The sequence below is a fragment of the Hyperolius riggenbachi genome, chromosome 4 (genome assembly GCF_040937935.1).
Source record: "Hyperolius riggenbachi isolate aHypRig1 chromosome 4, aHypRig1.pri, whole genome shotgun sequence".
NCBI lineage: Eukaryota > Metazoa > Chordata > Amphibia > Anura > Hyperoliidae > Hyperolius > Hyperolius riggenbachi.
In genome coordinates this window covers 274,594,168-274,607,561 of record NC_090649.1, presented here as the reverse complement: position 1 = coordinate 274,607,561, position 13,394 = coordinate 274,594,168, and positions in this window count along the sequence as shown.

Below are 13,394 nucleotides of genomic sequence, written 5' to 3'. Positions count from 1 at the left end.
TATTTTATATATATTGCTACACCCTCGTAACATCATGCTCCTGTAAAAGCTGTTTAATGCTTGTTTGCTAAAATATATAATGCTATAGCATAATTAGTACTCTGCTCATTAGATGCTGGTGTATGGCAGGGGCGTAGCAATATGGGTTGCAGAGGTTGCGACCGCATCGGGGCCCTTGGGCCAGAGGGGCCCCGAAGTGCCCTGCCTCAACTGCAGCATTAGCTCTCTATTGGTCATGTGCTCATAATAATCACTTCTATAGATACTTTGAATAGTGGTAATCATGGTATTGCACGCCCCATTCCCACTTAACAGATCTATTAAATAATTAGACACACCAACTGGAGAAAGGCCGCGGCCGTTTATTGGGGTAAACCAAACAAATCAAATTTTATTAATGAACACTTAAAACCAATTAAACCATAATAATAATGATGACTCAATATTCACTGATCACCAAACCAATGTCCGCCCTCCGGGTGACATTACCCAAATTAACCCCAATACTTGACCACGACAAAAGGGGAAGGGGGGCAAATCTTCTCCTTTGTTTCACGGGCTTGTGACGCAGTTTCCAGCCCGGCTTAAATACTCCTCTTCGGTCAGGGGTTGGCTGCTGCGACCGCCCGCCGAGCCCCCTGGCCAATCAGCTGCTCCACACGGCTTCTTCACCCAGCTGCTCCGGGGAGCACACCTGTCGCAGCACCTGTAATTACAAAAGAGACAGCCAGCACAGCGCTTAACCCTTCCAGGGCTGGGGCGGCAATACCATGCAGGGGCAGTTTATGCCTGTCCCTTTTCATGGTATTGCACGCCCCATTCCCACTTAACAGATCTATTAAATAATTAGACACACCAACTGGAGAAAGGCCGCGGCCGTTTATTGGGGTAAACCAAACAAATCAAATTTTATTAATGAACACTTAAAACCAATTAAACCATAATAATAATGATGACTCAATATTCACTGATCACCAAACCAATGTCCGCCCTCCGGGTGACATTACCAACCGGCCAGGCCAGCTGAACTGGGCTGGCCCCCCAAGACCGCGGCCCTTATTATACCATCATGCATGTTAGTATTGAAAATATCGAGTCCGATGGAGGACAAATGAACTCCATCTCTTCTGAAAAGGCCCACCTCTCTTTCTTCCAATTCAATGTGCCTCACTGTAGTACCATTAACCTCCTTCAAAACCCTCACCATAAATCTATTCACTCTTTTCCGAATTCTGTCCATAAATTTCAACTCCGGTCTCATCCACAAACGTCTGGATATCATTTCCGAGAAAATGATCTTAGCCCTTGACAGTTGATTCGCTATGCTCTGCATGTCGGACCTCATTCGGATCATGAGATCAATTGTCCTCCATTTTCCCACATCATTTCCACCAACATGTATCAGTAGAAAATCAGGAGCTGGACAACTCTTCAATTGTTCTAAAATCAAAGAAAAAAGGCCGTCCCAACGGAGGCCCCTCCTACCTATCCAAACAACTTGATAGGCTTCGGAGCTCAAGAATAAATTTTCTGTGTACGGCCTGAGTCTGGCTCTCTTTTGTGCCCAGAAAACAAATGAATGGCCTATTATCCACACAATTTTCTTTTGACCTGAAACAAAATTCAATAAACATATAGGTTAGGCCGGACATACAACTGGGATCTGCGGGATTCCCAGCGCCCAATGCGCTGCAGAGCTTCTCCACTAATACCAAATCTAGCCGCCTCCGAAGCAGCTCCAATTCGGAACGAGTGGGAAGTAAACTTATAATTGCTCAAGCCCAAACTGCCCAGGCATTTTCGCAAAACCGCTCTAAATTGAAAGGTTGTCAAAGGAGAACCCGAGGAATGAACCAAAAAAGACACTGAAGGATGCCTGACAGTTGAAAACTGCTGCACCAACTTAACCGGGCAGCAGCGCCCGGAAGAAATTGGACCCAACTTTACCACCGCCCCTTTGGCTAGCTGATCTGTTTTTGATTTTCTGACCAGAATTTCTAAGCTATCATTAATTATCCGAACGTCCTCTGCTTTAAGGGGGGATTCGGATTTCTTATTAGGGGCTACCAATTCCGAAATTCTAAATGCACCAAAAAATGCCATAACAAAGGAGGTTTTAAATAACAAGCATTCATATGAATCCGAACACACCCCGTCCAAGGCTACTGCAATATCTTGCAACAGCTTGAACGAAATAGGTCGCCTATTATCAGGTTTATTCGTCTGTCTGCTCAACCCTTTCATAAACTGCTTGATGACCGGATAGGAACAACTGGGAGGTGAATTCGCTAAGCGCCTGAAAAATGAAACTCCTGCCAACATCTTCGCAATCTTAGTGCGAGATGACCCCTTTTCGACTTCCTGGCAAATAAAGGCCAAAAATAAATCACCCGAATCAGCCCATGGGGTTAAATCATAAACTGCTGAAAATTCACACCATTTCCTCCATGATGCTTCGTAGTCCTTCCATGTGTTTTCTGAGACCGATCTTCGCACCATCTCATTAATTAGGCCCAGATAAGGCTCCAAAGATGCTCCGGGCAACCTTCTCCCTCCAATCTGGCCTTTGGGGCTAAAGCCCTGAATGTATCCCACTGTTGGCGAGACAAGGAATCTGCTAACACATTACATTTGCCTGGTAGATATGAGGCCTTAATCCATATGTTAAACTTTAAACATAAAAGTACTAATCGCCTAAGAAGTCTCACTACACCAACTGATTTTGCTGACAAACAGTTCACTGCAAACATTACACCTTTATTATCCGTTTGCAAATGAATTCGTCTGTCCGCAAACTCCTGGCCCCATAACGACAGAGCAACCACTACCGGAAATAATTCCAGCAGCAGTATATTTTTGTTAACTCCTTCTCTGGTCCAAACCTCAGGCCACCTTTCCGCTGACCACCTGCCTTGCCAATAAGCTCCGTAGCCTATCGAACCCGCCGCAACGGTAAAGAATTCCATGTCACTATCTAGGACAAACTCTCTCTGCCACATGGACCGGCCGTTGTAGCAAGCCAGGAACTCTAACCAAATAGCCATATCATCCTTAACTTCCTTAACTAGCCTCACGTGCAAGGTAGGAGATTTCAAACCTGCAATGAGTTGCGCTAGTCTTCTAGAGAAGACTCTGCCCATTGGCATAATTCGAGAAGCAAAGGACAAGTGCCCCAGCAACGATTGAACCTCCTTTACTGTTGCCTTATCCCTCCTCATCAACTTTGCCAACAAGTCCTTCAAATTGAAAATTTATTCCCATGACAACCTAAATTGCATTCCTTCAGTGTCAATTGTGATCCCTAAAAACTCAATGCACGTAGTAGGGGAAACCGTTTTTTCCCCGGCCAGGGGGACACCAAATTCTTCCATTGTGTCCTTAAAGGTGTCCAACAAATTCTGACAAACTTGAGAATTCTTTGGACCTATAAACAAAAAGTCATCTAAATAGTGTACTAAAGCACCCGACTTTACCTTCTGAGAGACTACCCACTCCAGGAATGTTGAAAATGTCTCGAAATAAAAACATGAAAGAGAACAACCCATAGGTAAACATCTGTCAAAATAAAACTTATCCTTAAAACAAAAACCAAGTGAATTAAATCCCTCCGGGGTAATTGGTAGCAACCTAAATGCCGACTGAATGTCAGTTTTTGCAAGGAAAGCTTCGCTGCCGTAATTACGAATAATCTCTAACGTTTGATCAAACGTAACGTACGAAACCGACGCCAACGTTTTATCCAAGTTATCGTTTAATGAATCATCTTTTGGAAACGAAAGATGATGTATCAAACGGAATTCGTTGGGCGCCTTCTTTGGGACGACTCCCAATGGCGAAATGCGAAAGTTTTCAAACGGCGGTACGTCAAAAGGACCCGAAACCCTTCCCAATTCCACTTCCTTTTTTATTTTTTTTTCCGCAACAAACGAAAAACGATTCACTGACTTCAAATTTGGCACTACCAAACACCCCTTACCAACATATGCAGGGATGTTAAAACCAGTTGCAAATCCCTCAGTTATTAACTGACTGCTCTGACGTTTTGGGTACACTTTTAACCAGGGGAGCATTTTTTCCAGTTTCACCGGAGTCTCCGCCTTTGCGAAAAAACTCCTTTGCTGACCCCTGGCTTGTCAAACCCGCTTTCTTAAAGCACCGGGAGGAGGAATGCACACCGCCACAAAAGTCACACTCATGCTTGTATTTACAGTTATTCTGAAATCTGCATTGACTTTCGTTAAACGCAAAACAGAGACCTTTTTTAAAAGATCCCGCTGCTGGCGGCGCATTCGCCCTTGCCGATAAAGCCTTCTGCGGCAACATAAAGTTTATCCAAATTCCTAAATCTTTCTCTCCCCATGATAGTGAAGGATGTATAGCCAATTTCTGTCGGAAGGCGTCATCATAGTGGTACCACGCCAGACCACCAAACTGCCTATAAGCGTCTCCCACCATGTCTAAGTGTTGAAATAACCCAGAACAAAGTTCCGGCTTTCTTTCGCCTAACACTGCTGCATAAATGCAAAATGCTTGCATCCAATTTGAAAATGACCTAGCAGGGCGTCTTTTATCCTCCTCGCCTTCCTTCTTCTCCCTGACCCCTGATTCCTTATTAACTGGCAGTAAGGTTAGAATGTCGAAATAATCGCCATTCCAAATCTTTTCTTTCAGAGCAGCGGACAGATGAAAACCCAACGGAGATACCTTACACGGGAAAACCTCCTTATAATGCGTCTCCGCTATCCCAGCCCTAACCACCGGCTGATGTACTGAGTCCGCTACACCTGAGCCCCTGTTATCCGGGACCCATGCCTCCACCGGGGATGCCTCTGGCTGCGCTACACTTTTTACACTTTGCGTGTTAACATTTCCTTTTAACACATTCAAATCCTTCACTACTACCACATCAGCTAAACTCTTAACAACATCAGACAAAGCAGACAGTTTTGCATCTAAAGCAATGAAATCCGCTGACAACTCACCCGACTTGACAGGTTCTCTTTCGATATCACGCTCCTCCGGAGACACCTGCCAGCTAGGGCCAGCTTGTTCACCATCATCCTGGGGGACTTGCACCGTGGATGCCTGGGGCAGACACCGCTGACCCCTGCTGTTCTTTCCTTTTAGGAGTCTTTTCTTAGGCTTAGAAGGAGGAGGAGGCGGGGAGAAACGCCTTCTGGTCTTCCTGGGGCGTTTGCCTAGCCCCTTAGCCGCTCCTGCTCCGCCCGCTCCTTCCTCCATGCTGCCAGTAACCTCCTCAGTCGCCCTCTCATTGGCCCATGTCCTCCTGACACTGCCTTCCTCAGTCTCCCGGCTGGAACTCCTCCCCCTCGCCACACCACGAGGTGAGTCTCCGCCGTCCATGCTGCCTTCCGCCTCCTCGGTCACCGCTGCAGCGCTGAGCAAGGCTTCTCCCTCCACTCCCGGTAAGGCCACCGCTGCCATCTCGCTATCCGGGGGGGACAGCAGGCTCTTTATCCATTCTTCGCCATCTTCCGCCCTGGCCCTGCGTAATACCGCCGCTACGAGCTCCATGGCAAATCTTCTCCTTTGTTTCACGGGCTTGTGACGCAGTTTCCAGCCCGGCTTAAATACTCCTCTTCGGTCAGGGGTTGGCTGCTGCGACCGCCCGCCGAGCCCCCTGGCCAATCAGCTGCTCCACACGGCTTCTTCACCCAGCTGCTCCGGGGAGCACACCTGTCGCAGCACCTGTAATTACAAAAGAGACAGCCAGCACAGCGCTTAACCCTTCCAGGGCTGGGGCGGCAATACCATGCAGGGGCAGTTTATGCCTGTCCCTTTTCATTAGCAAACTGCTCCCCATCCCCTTTTTGCACCTCTGACACTGTAGTTGCCATTGCCAGGTTTTGGTGTGCTGTATCAATTGAATTGTTATATATAGAGTGCTTGGGGGGCCCCATTGTAAAACTTGCATCGGGGCCCACAGCTCCTTAGCTACGCCACTGTGTATGGGAAAGAAACGACCTATGACATGCAGCGTGTCACTGAATGAAATGAAGCAAAGTCCAGCACTGTGTATAGTCTGTACATTCACTAAGGGTGCATACAAACATCCAATTTTAATGGGACAATCATACTATTTACATGTAGAATGAGGGACAACATATTTTAAATAGTATGAATAGATTTTGCAGGTAAGCTTTCATACTACATGGAGGTGGTAAAATTGGTCAGTGATTGACCAATCAAAACTGGATGTGTGTACCAGGATTTAGCCCTTTTTAGACAAAGGTGATTACTTAAAAACTTATTGAAAGTGTACCTAGGGTAAAAATGATGGCTGTCTCAGTGTGTGTGTGTGTGTGTGGGGGGGGGGGGGGGGGGTTGCTGTCCTAAATACTTACCTGTCCTGATATGCTTTAGGTTCCGTTTCCAATTGAGCCGCACGCGGCTGCTAGACGTGCGGCTGCTCTTCCAGCGATTTGGCCGGCGGCGCTATTGATCCCTATGGCAGAGTTTCCCCGTGTGATTTACCTGCGGGGAAACTGCGGATTCGACATGGAAACTGCGCAAGTGGAAACAGGCCCATAGGGCTAAGGCACCAGAGCTCTTTCAGATGCACTTTGGAATCGTTGGCGATTCCAAAAGGGCTAGGCTAATTAAAGTCAATGGAGTATGCTTGGAAAAACAAAGAGAAATCGAGAGCCCGATATGGTGTAGTATTGTTAAGTTGGTTGTGGTTAAAAGCAAAATATTTTATATATACTCACAAACATGGGTTACCCATATGCAACCACTTCAAGTGCAGGTGGGGAGTATTAGAACCTGACCCCACTCAGGTTTTTAAGATGTCGCTCTCTGTAGATAGGAAACGGGGTAGCACCCCTCCACCGAGGGTGGACTCAAGATTTCAGCAAGGCTTTGTGTACAGAGGCGCCAGAGTAGAATAAAAACGTTTAAAAACCGTCTAAAAGAGGGGGATGTTCAGGTGGACTTACCTCCCTCAAAAATATAAAACTTAATTGAGTCACAATATATCAATACAAAAATGTTTATTGAACTCCACTTAGTATGACAGAGTATCACAGAGGCGCTCACTTCTGCATCTAGACCCATTGAGTTATACTCCTGTTTGCCTGATGAAGCAGGACCACACCTGCGAAACGCGTTGCACTAAGTGGAGTTCAATAAACATTTTTGTATTGATATATTGTGACTCAATTGAGTTTTATATTTTTGAGGGAGGTAAGTCCACCTGAACATCCCCCTCTTTTAGACGGTTTATAAACGTTTTTATTCTACTCTGGCGCCTCTGTACACAAAGCCTTGCTAAAGTCAATGGAGGCACACCCACAGGAGCGATTATGATTAATGAAATTACAATCACACACTCGCAGGTCCTTCAGCATTTTTGGATGGATTGCTCTCCAGTAAAAAAAAAAATAGTATTGCTGAAAAATTCCTTTTCAGCCGCAAGTGATTTTGCACTTTCACTACCTAACCAAAAATAAAATGGAAATTGCTAAACGCAGTTGCTCTGGAAACACAAGCGCACTGTACACAACAGTGCTTGAACACAAGTCACTGTTCAAAATGCTGGTTGGTGCCCAGCCTTACATAGAAAAATATGCTGCATGACGAGAAACACGGGGAAGTTGTAAGTGGTGGCGCCTGGTCACAACAGACTGGGTAGGCCCAAATAATGGACATAACATAAAAGTGCATGAACCTAGGTTGTTGTAAGCACTGGTTTAGGGAAGTACACTTACCTTATCTACAGTATATAATAGGCCTCATATACAGAATTATATAAACTGTTACAGGTTATTTATAGCAAAAAGACGCAAAAAAAGTTTGTTCTGTATGTCAAAATCCAATAATATATGAGTGAACTTACAAACAAATTCAACTTGCAAACAAACTTGGTTATAAGTAGAGGGCTGCCTGTATTACTGGCCACAAACAAGCATCAATGCTTCTCATGCCTTAGAGCAGGGGTGTCAAACTCAAATAGACGGAGGTGCCGAAATGAAAAACTTAAACCAGGTCGAGGGCCAACAGTCATATTTACACCCCACCCCCTCCCCATTTGGAATGATCGCACAGCACCTGACAATTTGTACCGCATGCTACATGCTGCGGTGGGACACAAATAAATAAAAAAGGAAATAGGTTAGCTAGGTAAGGGACCCCAGTATAGATTAGCTAGGTAGGTGCCTCCAATATAGATTAGCTAGGTAGGTTTCTCCAATATAGATTAGCTAGGTAGGTTTCTCCAATATAGATTAGCTAGGTAGGTTTCTCCAATATAGATTAGCTAGGTAGGTGGCTCCAGTATAGATTAGCTAGGTAGGTTTCCCGGGTATAGATTAGATAGGCAGCTGTCCCCATATAGATTAGATAGGCAGCTGTCCCCAGCATAGATTAGATAGGCAGCTGTCCCCAGGATAGATTAGATAGGCAGCTGTCCCCCAGGATAGATTAGCTAGGCAGCTGTCCCCAGGATAGATTAGATAGGCAGCTGTCCCCCAGGATAGATTAGCTAGGCAGCTGTCCCCAGGATAGATTAGCTAGGCAGCTGTCCCCCAGTATAGATTAGATAGGTAGCTGTCCCCAGGATAGATTAGATAGGCAGCTGTCCCCAGGATAGATTAGTTAGGCAGCTGTCCCCAGGATAGATTAGCTAGGCAGCTGTCCACAGGATAGATTAGATAGGCAGCTGTCCCCCAGTATAGATTAGATAGGTAGCTGTCCCCAGGATAGATTAGATAGGCAGCTGTCCCCGTATAGATTAGATAGGCAGCTGTCCCCAGGATAGATTAGATAGGCAGCTGTCCCCAGGATAGATTAGATAGGCAGCTGTCCCCCAGGATAGATTAGCTAGGCAGCTGTCCCCCACGATAGATTAGCTAGGCAGCTGTCCCCAGGATAGATTAGCTAGGCAGCTGTCCCCCAGTATAGATTAGATAGGTAGCTGTCCCCAGTATAGATTAGATAGGTAGCTGTCCCCCAGGATATATTAGATAGGAAGCTGTCCCCCAGGATAGATTAGATAGGCAGCTGTCCCCCAGGATAGATTAGCTAGGCAGCTGTCCCCAGGATAGATTAGATAGGCAGCTGTCCCCAGGATAGATTAGATAGGCAGCTGTCCCCCAGTATAGATTAGATAGGCAGCTGTCCCCAGGATAGATTAGATAGGCAGCTGTCCCCCAGGATAGATTAGATAGGAAGCTGTCCCCCAGGATAGATTAGATAGTAAGCTGTCCCCCAGGATAGATTAGATAGGAAGCTGTCCCCAGGATAGATTAGATAGGAAGCTGTCCCCCAGGATAGATTAGATAGGCAGCTGTCCCCAGGATAGATTAGATAGGCAGCTGTCCCCCAGTATAGATTAGATAGGCAGCTGTCCCCAGGATAGATTAGATAGGCAGCTGTCCCCCAGGATAGATTAGATAGGAAGCTGTCCCCCAGGATAGATTAGATAGGAAGCTGTCCCCAGGATAGATTAGATAGGCAGCTGTCCCCCAGGATAGATTAGATAGGCAGCTGTCCCCAGGATAGATTAGATAGGCAGCTGTCCCCAGGATAGATTAGATAGGCAGCTGTCCCCAGGATAGATTAGATAGGCAGCTGTCCCCAGGATAGATTAGATAGGCAGCTGTCCCCAGGATAGATTAGATAGGCAGCTGCCCCCAGGATAGATTAGATAGGTAGGTGCCTCCACTAGGTAGCCAGCCTGCTGTCCCTTTCTCCCTGGCCGCCGCTCCGTTACCTCCTGGAGTCGGCGGCCCGTCCTGCACGGAAGTTCGCTCCCCTGATCCTCATCGCATGCCCGGCCCCATGACATGTAGCAGTGACGGGAAGATTGCAGAGCGGCTCCCTCGGTAACATCGCCTATACAGGAAGTACTTCCTGTTACGCGCCTACTAGGTCGGAGCCGCTCTGCTATCTTCTCGTCACTGCTGCATGTCATGGCGCCGGGCATGCGAAGAGGATCAGCGGAGCGGACTTCCGTGCAAGATGGGCCGCCGACTCCAGGAGGTAGTGGAGCGGCGGCCAGGGAGTAAAAGACCCCTCAACTTGTTAGCCGGAGCATGGGAGTGATAGAGCGTAATCACGCTCTATCACTCATACAAGAAGGGAGGGCAAACTTACAGTGGGAGGGGCGGAGCCGGGAGCATGGCCGCGGGCCAAAGTAAATGTTAATTAAAAAAGCACTTGCGGGCCAACTTTTCTGGCGCTGCGGGCCAAATTTGGCCCGCGGGCCAGAGTTTGACACATGTGCCTTAGAGCATACATGTCAAACTCTGGCCAGTGGGCCAAATCTAGCCCACAGAGCAATCAAATTTGGGCCTCTAGTGGTTTCCCCACTTTGCATTATATTTGGCCCACTCTGGATTACCAGAGAAGCCATATGCGGGAGGGTGGGGGAAAGCACTAGACTTCAAGGAACTGTATAGATGAGGTAGGGTGGTTACTAGACAACAGGAAACTAAAGGGAAGGGAGGAGGTCCACTAAACACAAGGGAACTGAATAGGGGAAGGAGGACCACTAAATACCAGGGAATTGTGTAGGGGTGGGAGGACCACTAAAAACCTTGGTACTGTATAGGGGACGGAGGGAGGACCACAAGACACCAGGGGACTGTATAGGGGAGGGAAGAGGCATTAGACACCAGGAAACTGTATGGGGAGGGAGGAGGGCCACTAGACACAGGTAACTGTATGGGGGGGATTAGACACCAGGGAACTTTATAAGGGAGGGAGGAGGTGGCCACTAGATATTGAGGGACTTGGTCGAAGTGTTCAATTTTAGCCCACTTTGTATTTAAGTTTGACACCTCTCGCATAGAATATACAACCTGCCAGATGGGGGCGACTTCAAGTTTTCCTGGAGAGAAGTCTTTATTTCTCAAAAAACCTAAAGGTTCTACATAAAGCTTATTTCACACCTGCTAAGGTGCAGCAGGAAGTTTTGAATCAGGATGATACCATTTATTGGCTAACTTTAAATGATGTACAGTAAAGAGTAAGCTTTAGGCATGCTTCATATTCTAGCCATTGTAGACTGAAAAAAATGTTAATACACAGCTTATTTACATTTGAACATCAGGAGGCACATACATTTTTTGCTAATATAAATAAAGTGTCATTAACCTCCCTGGCGGTATATTAAAAACCGCCAGGGGGCAGCGCAGCCGTTTTTTTTTTTTTTTTTTTTAATCATGTAGCGAGCCTAGGGCTCGCTACATGATAGCCGCTGCTCAGCGGCATCCCCCCAGCCCCGCCGATCAGGAAATCCCGTTCAAAGAACGGGATTTCCTGGAGGGCTTCCCCCGTCGCCATGGACGTCGTGACGTTTAAGGGAGTCCCGATCCACCCCTTGCCGCTGTTAGGCCAGGCAGCGCAGGGGTCTAGGGGGGGGGGGGGGGCTGTGCTGCGACGCGGAATGCGGCGAATTGGCGCGGGGCGGTGGCGATCGAAGTGCTGACGCAGCTAGCAAAGTGCTAGCTGCGTTCAGCAAAAAAAAATTACTCAAATCGGCCCAGCGGGGCCTGAGAAAACCTCCTGCGCGGCTTACCCTTACCGCCAGGAAGGTTAAGATGCATTAATTACAACAGAACTGAGGGCTTGAACCCACAGGAGCGCTTTTGGCAGCGTTTTGGCAGCGCTGCGATACGCTAGCACTTTGCCAAAACGCTGGGCTAATGTTAATGGATGGGGCAACTTCCACAGGAGCGTTTGCGTTTCCCAGAAACGCAAACGCAGGACCTGCAGCATTTTGGGAGCGTTAGCGCTTCAATGTAAAGTATTGAAACGCTAGCGGAAACGCTCAGCAAAACCTAAATTGAGCGGTTTTGCTAGCGTTTTGCGGTTCAACACACTGTAACAAAATGAAAAATAATTCACAGGACCAATCAGGAACGCGAAACGCAAAACGCTACGCAACCGCTGAGCAAACAAATACAATGTTGCAAAACACGACCGAAAACGCGCATGAATCCGCTTGCAAACCGCTCAGACAAAACGCTAGCGGTAGCGTTTCGCGTTTGCTGATTTCAGTGGGTTCCAGGCCATAAAGAGTTCTTGCCTAGATGCGTGTTAACCCCTAAAATGTTGTAAGGTAATATAGAACTACAGTATAATATCATTATAGTGAACTCCAAGGGACCCGGAAAAGTGGTTTACTATATCAGAAGTTTACTATATCAGAAATTGTCCTAGAAATGGCCCAGCATACCCTGGTACATTCTCTGCTGCAAAGAAACTACTCTGTCCTCCCATTTTAGATACAATACAAGCATTTGCACATTTGGTGGACTACATGGTTAACCATTTCAGCCGGTGGGGATTTTTCACCTTATGCATCAGAGCAATTATCACCTCCCATTCATTCACTAATAACTTTATCACTACTTATCACAATTTATTGATCTATATCTTGTTTTTTCCGCCATTGATTAGGCTTTCTTTGGGTGGTACATTTTGCTAAGAATTATTTATTTATAAATGCATTTTAACAGGATTAATAAGAAAAAAATTGAAAAAATTCATTATTTCTCAGTTTTTGGCCATTATAGCATTAACCATCTTAGCGGTATGGACGAGCTCAGCTCGTCCATCACCGCCGATGGCTGCCGCTCAGGCCCTGCTGGGCCGATTTTGTTCAAATAAAGAGCAGCACACGCAGCCGGCACTTTGCCAGCCGCGTGTGCTGCCCGATCGCCGCCGCTCTGCGGCGATTCGCCGCGAGCAGCGGCGAAAGAGGGTCCCCCCAGCCGCCTGAGCCCAGCGTAGCCGGAACAAAAAGTTCCGGCCAGCGCTAAGGGCTGGATCGGAGGCGGCTGACGTCAGGACGTCGGCTGACGTCCATGACGTCACTCCGCTCGTCGCTATGGCGACGATCTAAGCAAAACAAGGAAGGCCGCTCATTGCGGCCTTCCTTGTTTATTCTGGGCGCCGGAGGCGATCGGAAGAACGCCTCCGGAGCGCCCTCTAGTGGGCTTTCATGCAGCCAACTTTCAGTTGGCTGCATGAAATAGTTTTTTTTTAATTTAAAAAAAACCCTCCCGCAGCCGCCCTGGCGATCTTAATAGAACGCCAGGGTGGTTAAAATAATCCACGCTACCATAATTAAAACCTATTTATTCTATTTGCCCGTTTGTCTCGGTTATTATACCTTTTAAATTTTGTCCCTATCACAATGTATGGCGCCAATATTTTATTTGGAAATAAAGGTGCATTGTTTCCGTTTTGCGTCCATCACTATTTACAAGCTTATAATGTAAAAAATGTTTGTAGTATACCCCCTTCAAATGCATATTTAAAAAGTTCAGACCCTTAGGTAACTATGGCTTTTTTTTTTTCCATTAAAAATTTTATTTGGGTAATATTTTGGTGTGGAACATAAACAGTTAATTTTTAATGTTGTT